Here is a 12126-nt window from a genome sequence, read left to right as displayed (position 1 = left end):
TTCCTCCATCTGTCACTTTAGGGGAGGAGCAGAGAGATGTAATAGGAAAAACACCTGGCTCAGCTCTTTACCACTGGTGGGATTTATTTAGCTCCCTGAGCCCATTTGTTTGTTTGTTTTTAAATCTGAAAGATGGGGAACAAGAGATACTGCCTAGTAGGCTTGTAATAATTTAATGAGACCATGCATGCAAACCACTGGCATAGCACTTGCTAAAAGCAGGTATTAAATCAGTGCTGTTATCCTTCAAGCAGTCATTGTTTGCTCATTCATTCTCTAAGCTTCTGCTGAGTGGCTGCTATGTGCCAGGCACCAGGTAAGCACTGGGATAGATGAGTCAGACAGTTCCTGCCTCCAAGGAGCTGACAGCTAGAGTAACAGGTACATACCAAGCCAATAAACTTGACAAAAAGTCATAGGCATATGTGGGGCTGGAATGAGAGCACAAAGGAAGAGGTGGATATTTCCCTTTATTTGGGGGGGTGTTTTTTAGGGCCACACCTGCAGCAAGTTCCCAGGCTTGGGGTTGAATCAGAGCTGCAGCTGCCAGCCTATGCCACAGCCACAGCAATGTGGGATCCGAGCCACGTCCTGCAACCTACACCACAGCTCACAGCAACGGTGGATCTTTCACCCACTGAGCGAGGCCAGGGATTGAACCCACATCCTCATGGATACTAGCCAGGTTCACAACCTCCTGAGCCACAACAGGAACTCCAAGGAGTGGATATTTCCAAGTGAAGAGCTGACGGGGCACCGAATAGGCTTCAGAGAGGAGGTAGCTGAATTTAAATCCAGGCAACTCAAGCTCGCTGATCCTATGCAATTCCTGTGGCTGATCACTCACCACCATAAATCTGGTCTCATGGAAAAGATTAAAAAACAACCCACTTTTCCTAAAAGCACTAAAAAAAAAATCTATGCAAATTGTGGAAAGCAAAACAGGAAGCCAAATTATAGGCAAGGAAAACACTCCTTCCTTCTAAGTCTCTTGTGCTTGGAAGTTTCCTGCCAGGATGTTGACCAGAGAAACAGCGTGACCAAGAGTCATTTGTTCCTCATGAGTTTCTTTAAAAAGAAACTGATTTCATTTTTTTTTTCACATTCTTTGTGGCCTTGGGAAACACCTTCTACAAAAATAGGAATATCCAAAAGAGATTAGAGAGAAACGATTCCTTCTGGGTCTAAACTGTCCATATGTGACATTGGCATACTGCCTTCAAGTCTGTAGACTTTTTTCTTTCTTTCTTTTTTTGCAGGCCTTTTTTTTTTTTTTTTTTAAATGAAGCACATTATAGTGGGAGAAGGCAGGGATAGCTGCTGACTTTGAGTTCTGGCTCCACCACTTAATAGCTATGTGACCTTGTGTCTGTTGGCAGAGATAAATGAGATGATACACATAAGGAGATGACCAGGGCACCTGGCCCAAGACCTGTTTCTACTTTACTATCATTTGTCTCCCTTAGAATCCATCTATTATTGCCTAAGAGGTTAAGCACAGCCTGTTACTCCCTCCCCATGTGGTTCTGCACTCACAGTCACTCTGCCTTCTTCTTGGTTCAACAGGCTACATCCCCCGAACCACCCCCCACCACCACCTCAGTATTTTTACCTCTGTTCCTTTACCATGACCAGCTCTCACCTTCTCACTTCATCTGTCTGTTATTCATCCTTTGCATCTCTGCTCAAACTGCGTGCTCAAGGAAGACCCACCCTGACCTGACCTCCCAGGTTGGGTTAGGCGCCCTGGCGAATGCGCCTATAAGTCCAGGAGCTTTTTTTTTTTTTTTTTTTGCTTTTGTTGTTGTTGTTGCTATTTCTTGGGCCGCTCCCGCGGCATATGGAGGTTCCCAGGCTAGGGGTTGAATCGGAGCTGCAGCTGCTAGCCTACACCACAGCCACAGCAACTCGGGATCCGAGCCGCGTCTGCAACCTACACCACAGCTCACGGCAACGCCGGATTGTTAACCCACTGAGCAAGGGCAGGGACCGAACCCGCAACCTCATGGTTCCTAGTCGGATTCGTTAACCACTGCGCCACGACGGGAACTCCAGGAGCTTTTTGATGGGGACAACATCACACTTGTAGTTACTCACTCATCTCCAATTTCAAACTAGAAGGTACACTACGAGAGGCGGTAGGCTCCAGGAGTCTAGGTTGGCATGTGGAATATAGATGTACTGTATAGATACCTGTTGACTGGGCAGGAGGCAGACAGGTGTTATTATCCTTCTCACAGAGGAAGAGACCAAGAAACCAAGAACCGAGAGGACAAGAGACAGACTCATGATCACACAGCCAGGGGTCTCGGGAGCCAGAACTTAAGTGCAGGCCTTCTGACTTGAAACACAGTGGTGCTTCCAGGAAAAATCCCCAAAGTCTTGGTATAGAATACTTGGACTTCCATTCATTTACTCTACAAATGTGCAGAAATGTCAAAGACCTGCTATAAAATGCCACAGAAGTACTGGGAGCTGGGCCTCTCTTTTGGTGAAAACCCTCTCTTTTCAGTCCTAAGCAGGGCCCTTTCTCAGACCTCCCATCCTTACTGATAACTGAAGTCCCAAGGATTTCTCTTGCTTATCTCTTCTTTCCAGGGTCCTGATGACTCTTTACTTCAAGCCCCTTTCTTCATTTAGACTGGCTTTCAGGGTAGCATAGAGAGGTGCCTCCCACCCCTCAGTTTCCCCCTGCTGTTTCTGAGACAAGCACACAATCTCATTTTTATTTTTAAAGGTTTTTACTGCTCAGTGGAAATAAGAGTTACGTGCACATGCACACACAAAGAAAAACATGGGGAAAGGTAAAAAAAACTAAGAAATCTCAACAGTCTCCAAAAGTAATTGTCCCTGCCTTTCACCCTTTTCTGTCAGTTCTCATTTGGGGGGACTGTCCTAGAAGCCCCCACCCCAAACCACATGCTGGGAAAGGCCAGGAGCAGGCATGGTGCCCCTCAAGGCCAAGTTCATGGAAGAAGGCTTTGTAATGGAACTCAAAATAGGAAAGAGAGACATTTTAAAAGAATGATAAAGTTCAAAATTTAGGTTAACAGGGAGGACCTATGGAGTGAGTGCTAACTGCAGAGATGAACCAGAAGATGATACCTTTAGGGAGTGCCACCAGTGAAGAGGGGACCGCATGCAGAGATGGCTGAGCTGGAGAAGTAGTAACAGTGACTCCTGGGTGCACTTCCTCCTCCCCAAAGAAGAGATGCAGGTAAGTCCTCCAGATCAAAGAAAGGAGTAAAGCCCAGGATGGGTGGGGGAAGGGGAGGAATCAAAGCAAAGGAAATACAACTTTTCACAGGTTTCTATTTTCAACCTTTCCTCCCATCCTCTTGTCTTAGATTTCCTTGGGACAGCTGGTATACCCTATATTCCTGACGGTGGACCTTCTGTTACTCATCGGTTGTCATGCAAGATATCCAGATAATCCTGTTAGGGTGAAACAACAGGAGCCAATCAATTGGTTCAATGCCCCCAACCCGATTTTCATTTTGTTTCAAAGCAACAAGAGAGTCGCTTCCTTCCCAAGTCTCTCCTACAGCATACAGGAAAATTCTCCTGGGCCATTTTGGACACAAAATTGTTGGAGTAAGGAAGAAGGAGTGAGAGAGAGACATTCTTTCTCCTGATAGACATTCCTCCGAATGTCCTTTGCCTGCCTGAATAGTAGAGTCAAGTGGTGAAGCCCCCGTCCCTGGAAAACATGGCGAATCCTAGGAGATGTTCTATTCATATGGTCCCATGATTGGAGGAGAGCTAAAAACATGAAAGGGGGAAGCTATATGTCCCCCACCCCACCCCCCTGGCCAGTGCTGGAATAATGCATCAATCTTTATATCCCCTCAGCCTAGCACAGGACTTGGCCTGAGACAGTATGTCAACAAAGGGTCCTTTGAGCTGAAGAAAACTTTGGAAATGAGGAGAGCCAATAGCACTTGATGCAGATTGAATGACTGCTGGGAATGGCCTTTAGGAACAGAAGAGGGGGAAGCATAGATTAGGGCAGCTGGCTGGAGGTGCATATTCACAAAAGGGGAAAGTGACTTTTGGAAAATTTATGTGAGCAGGAAACTAAGGGAGGATCGCAACTTCAAACACCCAAGGTTGAGTGGTGTGCAGTCTGGCCTGAATGTGTGGACATGACTCGACTCAGATAATAGGTAGGACCTTGTTTCTCAGGGTAGATGAAGCAAAGGACTGCTAGTTAGGTGAGACAGCAGGTGGAATTCAGAAGTAAACCTGGTATCAGCTATAATATTTGAACTGTAAAAAACTCTACCAAAGCAGTTTAAATAATGAGCCTGTGTTCTTCTGGGGATGTTCAACCACTGAATATGTTTTAATCAGACAAGACTCCATCAAAGACTCCATCAAAAATACCAGCAAGAGTGATGGAGAAATCTACATTAGGAAACAGTGTGATCTTTGGAAAAGGTATCCTCCTACTTGGCAGTATCCATGGGAAATCCACTGGCCTCGGACCCTTCTGTTGGAAGTCCTATCCCACCCCACATTTCCTGGGGGTCATTTGCAAGTCTGAAATCAGAAAACGAATGGATCTTAATCTCCATTAATTCTGTTTTGGAAAGTGGTATGATGTACTCCTAAACCATGCAAGAACAGACCTTGATTGGCAATAAAAACATTATTTATCTTGGAGTGTTGACCTTATAGCATCATGCTTGTTGGCCTCATATCCGTTTTTGATTTAAATATACCCATGCAGATATCCAAAAAACCCTGCCTATGTTATGATCATGTCCTTTAAAAGGGGTCTGGCATCTTGAGACGTTTGGTCCTGGACCATCTTTTCATTATATGGAGACTAAAGAAATGGTGTGTTATTTCTTCTCTTTGGTTAGGGAACATCTGGAAGCTCTGAGAAGAGAAGGGAGCAATTCCTGAAGAATGATGCTTGGGCAGCTGAGCCAAAGAAAGCTAAGAGCCTCAAAATGAGTGGCGGGCACTCTGGAATTAGAAAAGAAGAAACAAAATTTGAGAAAAGAAAATGTGAGCAGGAGTTCCCGTCGTGGCTCAGTGGTTAATGAACCCAAGTAGGATCCATGAGGATGCGGGTTCAATCCCTGGCCTTGGTCAGTGGGTTAAGGATCTGGCATTGCCATGAGCTGTGGAATAGGTCGCAGATGCGGCTCGAATCTGGTGTTGCTGGGCCTGTGGTGGAGGTTGGCAGCTGTAGCTCTGATTCAACCTCTAGCTTGGGGACCTCCATATGCTGCAGGTGCAGCCCTAAAATGCAAAAAAAAAAAAAAGAGTGAAGAAAGAAAATGTGAGCAATATCAAGGAAGAGGTACCTTGACTTCATTCACTCATCATAATCCAATGAGTATGGCACTGAGCTGAGAACTGTTAATGGTGGGGTAGAGAGATGATGGGAAAGGACATTGAAAATAAGTTTAAAACATAGTCCCTGATATCAAGGGGCTGCAATTTAATATGAGATGACAACTAAATATTCAAGACAGTATCTGATTATCATCACCACTGTTTGCAGAAGAACTAGACAGTATAAGAGAAGCTAAATGATAAAATCTAAAGCAAACCACTTGTCAATGAATCATATTGGTTTCTTTCAATGCCAAGGAGCCTTAACTATTCAATGTTAAGCCTTAGCCACAAATAACTATTAAGCATCCATCCTAACCAAGAATTACGCTAAGGGCAATGGAGATTATATAGATGAATAAACATAGTTTCTCTTTTCGCAAAACTTGCAACGTCAGGTGGGGATAAAATAAGGACAGAATAATTAAAGGGCACTGCAGCGTATAATTGTCAGGTGAGAGCTGCACAGTGCTATGGATATAGCATAGAAAGAGGGATTCCTGCTGAGGGAGATAAATATTTCAGAATTATAGGAAAGGTGATATTTCAGATGAGCCTTGAAAGATGTCAACTCCGACAGGCAGACAATTGAAACGTGGACAGACATTTCAGGAGAAGAAGACTGTTCAAGCCAAACAGAGGGGGTATGAGAAGAGCAGGCTGGAAAGGTGGGGTAGATATGGGTTGCAGAGCCCTGATGTCCCAGGCTGAGGAGGCAGAACACGGTTAGAGGGAAATGGGAAGACACTAAAGATTCTCAAACATAGGTTGCAAGTGGGGGAAGTGCCATGATCCAGCCAAGACCTTCAGAGAGATCATTTATCAATGACACGTGGGACAGATTGTGGCGAAGACAATGAAATGACCGAGGAAAGACGTTACAGAATGTTTTCAGCCGGGTGAGTGGGAAAATACCATAAAATTTTATTTTTTGTATTACTAAGGATTAGTTTGACTGCAAGTAACAGAAAATCTTCCAAAGAGGAGCTTACACAAAATAGGAGATTATTCTTGTCTCACGTGAAGGTCCAGTTAGGCTATTCAGGGCTGGTGGGGGCGTGGGGTGGGGGTGGGGGCAGCTCTACAAGATCCTCCAAGCTCCAGGCCCTCTCTGTCATCCCTAAAAGTGGCCAGCCTCCTTCTGGCCCAGGGTGGCCAGATCTGGATGCTAGCAGCAAGTGGAGGAAGGGCAGGAGAAAAGAGGGCCGGAGAGCAGACTCTGGGTGTGAGGAGAATTCCTGGGTGTGAGTACCACGTGGCACTTCTGCCCCATCCCATCAGTCAGAACTTAGCAAAAGGGCCACATCTAGGAAGCGAGGAAATACGATGGTTGTCTGAGGACACATTTCCCCTGCTGAAAAACCTGGGAGTCTGTTACTGAGGGAGATTTTAAAAGATATAGGCATTTTTCTGGCTTTCTCTGCCATGGTGTCATAAGAAGAAGGAGAAGGAGGAGAAGGAGAAGCAGCAGCAGCAGTATGGAGCTCCCATTATGGCTCAGCAGGTTACAAGCCTGACTAGTATCCATGAAGACGTGGGTTTGATCCCTGGCCTTGCTCAGTGAGTTAAGGATCCAGCATTGCTATGAGCTGTGGGGTAGTTCACAGATATGGCTTGGATTCCGCATTGCTGTGGCTGTGGCATAGGCTGGCAGTTGCAGCTCAGATTTGACCCTTAACCCGGGAACTTCCATCCGCAGCAGGTGCAGCGCCTCCCCCCACACAAAAAAAAGAAGCAAGACTAAGTTGGAACTCCATAATAGCTCAGAATTGTTTCTCAGATCTTAATGGAAAGAATTTTTTAAATGAAGACTCCATCCTAGAATCTTATCTTAAAGCTGATTAACCTTGAGACAAAATAATCCCCTCACTCTCGGATAACAATGGATTTGACTCCATGGCCAAGGCAGTCTGAAGCAGTGAGAGCCTTGGTTTGTCCAGGTCTTCATGACTCTGACTTACTAGCTCTGGCTCTCTCTCAGAGTTGTTTTTAAAAGAAAAATAGGTCTGGAGTTCCCGTCGTGGCTCAGTGGTTGACGAATCCGACTAGGAACCATGAGGTTGGGGGTTCGATCCCTGCCCTTGCTCAGTGGGTTAAGGATCCCTAGTTGCTGTGAGCTGTGGGGTAGGTTGCGGATGCGGCTCGGATCCAGCATTGCTGTGGCTGTGGCGTAAACCAGAGGCTACAGCTCTGATTAGACCCCTAGCCTGGGAACCTCCATATGCCACAGGTACAGCCCTAGAAAAGACAAAAAAGAAAAAAAGAAAAAGAAAAATAGGTCCATTATCGTCATGACTTTGTTAAATTCAGTGACGTGTAAACCTGCAATGTGAGCCTCATGGAAACTGTCCTCAGGCAAGAGAAACCCAGCTTTGCAATAACTGCCACGCTCCATTCCTTCAGCTCCGAGCTCCAGTCGCCAAGTCCCTTGGTTCACTCTGCATCGTCGCCCATCCTAGTGCATCTCGCCCTCTGCAGTCCATCCTGTCCACCAAGGCCTGAAGAATCTTCTGAGGGCATTGCTGACCACATGGAACTGTGCTCAATATGTAAGTAACATATGGCCCTCCAGGGCTCACTACTTTAAAACATCTCCTTGGCCTGGCCTCCCAGATTCACCAAAATCTTCCTCATCCTGCCAATTCAACCAGATTTCCCTCCGAGATACTGCTGCTGTACTTGGGGGAAAATGTTAAAGATGTTTTGTGCTCTCTTCTTTCATTCCATGCTCTTTGCCTCTTGGCACCACCAGGTGATAAGTGGTCCACTCACTTAAGTAATATAATGGGCTCTGTGGTTTAAACAGCATCGGTTTTCCAGTGGGAATGTTAAGAACCCCAAAGAAGTTCCATACTTATGTTTAAATGCATTAAAAGATATTTGTAATGGTAAATATATATTAATTATTCACATGAAGAAATAAACCAATATACCAACTAAAAAAATAATTGAAGAAGTTTAAGTACAAGCAAATCATTTCTTCTTTTGTTGTTGAATTGTGGTAAGGACACTTACTATGAGATCTACCCTCTTAATAAATTATTTTTCCTTTTAGGACCACACCTGCAGTGTATGGAAGTTTGACTCCCAGGCCTGGGGTCAAATTGGATGGCAGCTGAGGCCTATGCCAGAGCCACAGCAACGCCAGATCTGAGCCAAGTCTGCGACCTACGCCACAGCTCATGGCAGTACCAGATCCTTAACCCACTGAGCAAGAACAGGGATTGAACCTGCATCCTCATGGATTACCAGTCAGATTCGTTTCCACTGAGCCACCAAACTCCAGTTTGACTCTTTTAAATATCTTTCTTTGAAAGGAATGAATTTATTGAAGTGTTGTTGATCCTGCTTTGTATTAAATGCAAATCACTCTCTTTCCTCTTCTTTACTCCCACCAATTAAGTGTTTGACTTTGAGAGATTTGTGACTTGTTTCTACTTTCATGAACATTCAGTTTATTAAAGCGGAATATTTTATTTTACCTTTTTAAGGTCTTTAAACTTAACCTATAAATCTAACTTACAAATTCTATTTGTATATATAGTGATTTTTATGTAAAAATGAGGGCAATTGCTTCTTTCTTGTTTGATTAGTGTTAACTTACAAATTTAAAAAGATTAAATTTCCTTAACTACACATGTAATTAAATTACGTTTCCTAAAATATTTTTCAACCACCCTTTCATATTTAATATACCTGATTTTCTGAAACATTTCTGATGCCTGATGGGGCAATACCTACAAAACCCAGCAAGTAAATTTTTCTCCATCTCAGTTAACTTTTACGAATTGAATAAAACTTACTTGTACCTTTCATAAATTGGGTTCTCTTAAACATTCAAAGTCTAATTATGAACATATTCAATTATTTTACAAGTTTCAAATGAAGATCATAAATCTAGTGCCAATTTATCTTTTCAGAATAAAATCAAAAGGCTAATTTGTTAGGGTCTCTTAAACAGTTCGAACCCCTTAAATAACAAATACAAACTGATGATCACAATGGTTACAAAACTTACTCCTTAGAACTTGATAAGGAAGTAATGATACTACCAGTTTGACTGGCTTCACCATCTGCATACTTTTTTTCAACATCTTTTCTGTGGAAGTAAAATCACCGTAGCCAAGGGGAGCAGGAAGGCATTTTGGGCAGGCTGGAGTTACTCAGAACTGCCATAAAGATTATCAGTAAATTGTGCAAGACTAGGATTTTTTCCCCCCAGAATGATTCTATCTGAGCAACAGGTTAAAACACTGAACTTCTTTATGTAGTTGGATCGGTTCTGCCTACTGTGTCACCAGAGGGAGAGTGTGCCATGCGTCCCAGAGCATCTTTCAAATTTCACCCTTATTCCTATTTTTATCAAAGCCTCTTTCACTTTTTAACACATGGTTTGGGCAGATAGAAGTCCACGGTCCCCCTTGGGGTGTAGCCTATCTTTTCACCAAGTGATTAGATTTAATTGAATTTTCCATCCCTCTTCAGGTTATAGAACTCTCTCTGCAACTTTCACTTCATTATCTGTTTCACTGTGGCAGAGACTGGCTGGGGGCCTCACCTCACCTGTTTCCTCTTTATCCCGGGCATGGAGCTAGACTTCATTTCACAGCTCCTCCTGCAGTTAAGTACAGTCAGGGGGCTGACTTTTGGCCAATGAAACATGAGTAGCTTGGCCCATAAAACCTCCCCAGGCTCCATCATTGAGTATCTTTCCTCTTCTCCAGGCTTCATGCTGAGCAGCAGGGCAATTGTGGAAGCTGCATATTAAAGATGGTGAAGCCATGAGTCACAAAGGGTCTGGATTGGGCAAGAGCTATGTATTAATGAGGAGCATCCATTGGGGGACTTGACCCGAGTGAAAAATAAATTTCGATCATGATGTTAAAACAATTATGTTTTTGGAACTGTTTGTTATCTTAATTAAAATGCCCACTAGCCTTCATTTTTGGTCACTGAAGTGAAAATCCTTAAAGTTGGTGACAGCAATGAATAAATTTCATATACTATTAGTTAGCACTGCCTATCCGAGTCAGTGGGAAACATGAAGGGGAGGCATTGTGTACATGATTGGCCAGTCATTCTTGCCCTTTGCGTGAAAATCTGACCTAATTAACTCATTTTTTCTTTTTTTCTAAATAGGAACTCATGCTACGACACTTGTGCACCATTTTAGATAATTTTTTAAAGCACTCAACATGACAAAAACCACCCACTGACAAATCAGCTACAATATTTGTGAGATAAAAATAAACCTATTGCTCAGTTATAAAGATCCTCAGTTCTATGGTCAGACAAAAATTTCCCCAAGGCCCCAATAAACAGGAAACTATGTGATACAATGGACAATATGCTTGACAGACAAAACAATATGTCAGCTACCCAGACTCTCTTAAACAGACCAGAGGCACGTATTCTAGGCATTAGTTTGAAAATTATTAAAAATAGAGATTTCTTTTTTCTTCTAAAAAATAAAAACTTCTTTAAAAATTTAAAAGTATACCACTGTAACAAAGATCAACAATATGGCTCCCCCCTTTTTTTATTTTATTTTATTTTTAACTCTGGTTACTTCACACTTTGCTTTTGGCATTTGAGGTTGCTAAAGGTTATGGGTTTCTGAAAGTATTGTCTTTATGCTCAAAGAGGCCTGTAGGCAAACAGCTTTATGCTTCCAGACCAGTCACAGTTTGTCTTTCTTATTCTCCTACACCAACTGGTTCTGCCCTGTGTCGGTTGCAACTGCCCCAGGAAACATTTTTATCTAAATGGAGCAATACATATTTAGATTTTGAAAATGAAACTACTCATGAATGTATTTCTTTCAAATGGTTTTGTAATTCTTCTCCCATTCCTCCCCTCCCCCTACAAATTAAAACTTAAATCTCTATTTCTATGAGAAGAAACTCTGGGGGCAATTAAAAAAAAAATACTTTAATACTGAAATCCACAAGGGGGAGAAAAAGAGGGAAATGGTGGATAATGGAAGAAGTGTTGGAGCAAATACATAATAAAGCAGAGGATGGATATATAATGAAGTTCTTTCCATAAATTGTATCAATGGTCAGTGCATTCAAGTAGCAAGAACCTGACCAGAAATGACTTCAACACTTCGGGTTTACATTTCTCTAAACACATCAGTGGTAGAAGTAGGCAGTTAATGATGTCAATTCATCAGCTCAATGATGAGATGCACCTTAATGTCTCTGTAGCTCTCTTGGCCTGTCTTTTTTTTTTTTTTGTCTTTTTTGTCTTTTTGCCTTTTCTAGAGCTGCTTCCCGTGGCATATGGAGGTTCACAGGTTAGGGGTCGAATCAGAGCTGTAGCCCCCGGCCTATGCCAGAGCCACAGCAACTCGGGATCTGAGCCGCGTCTGCAACCTATACCACAGCTCACAGCAATGTCGGATCCTTAACCCGCTGAGCAAGGCCAGGGATCGAACCCCGCAACCTCATGGTTCCTAGTTGGATTCGTTAACCACTGTGCCATGTCGGGAACTCCTCTTGGCCTGTCCTTATCATAACAAGATAATGGCCCCAAAAGGCAGCCTAGCTCCAGGCATTACACCACTTTCAAGGGAGGAAGAAAAGGAGAAGTGGGTCTCAGGGACAAGATTTTCTTCTTTTATCAGAAAAGCAAAAACTTTCTCCAAGTAACTGTGCCACGTGGCCTTTCCTAGCTGCACAGGCTGAGAAAGGGAATGTGTCGTGACTGGATATGCACAAGAGGAGATGAAAGGGCCCACTGGTGGCTCAGCCAAGCAACAGGTGCATAAGAATG

This window comes from Phacochoerus africanus, chromosome 6, assembly GCF_016906955.1.
Source record: "Phacochoerus africanus isolate WHEZ1 chromosome 6, ROS_Pafr_v1, whole genome shotgun sequence".
Lineage (NCBI taxonomy): Eukaryota > Metazoa > Chordata > Mammalia > Artiodactyla > Suidae > Phacochoerus > Phacochoerus africanus.
This window is presented reverse-complemented; position numbering follows the sequence as displayed.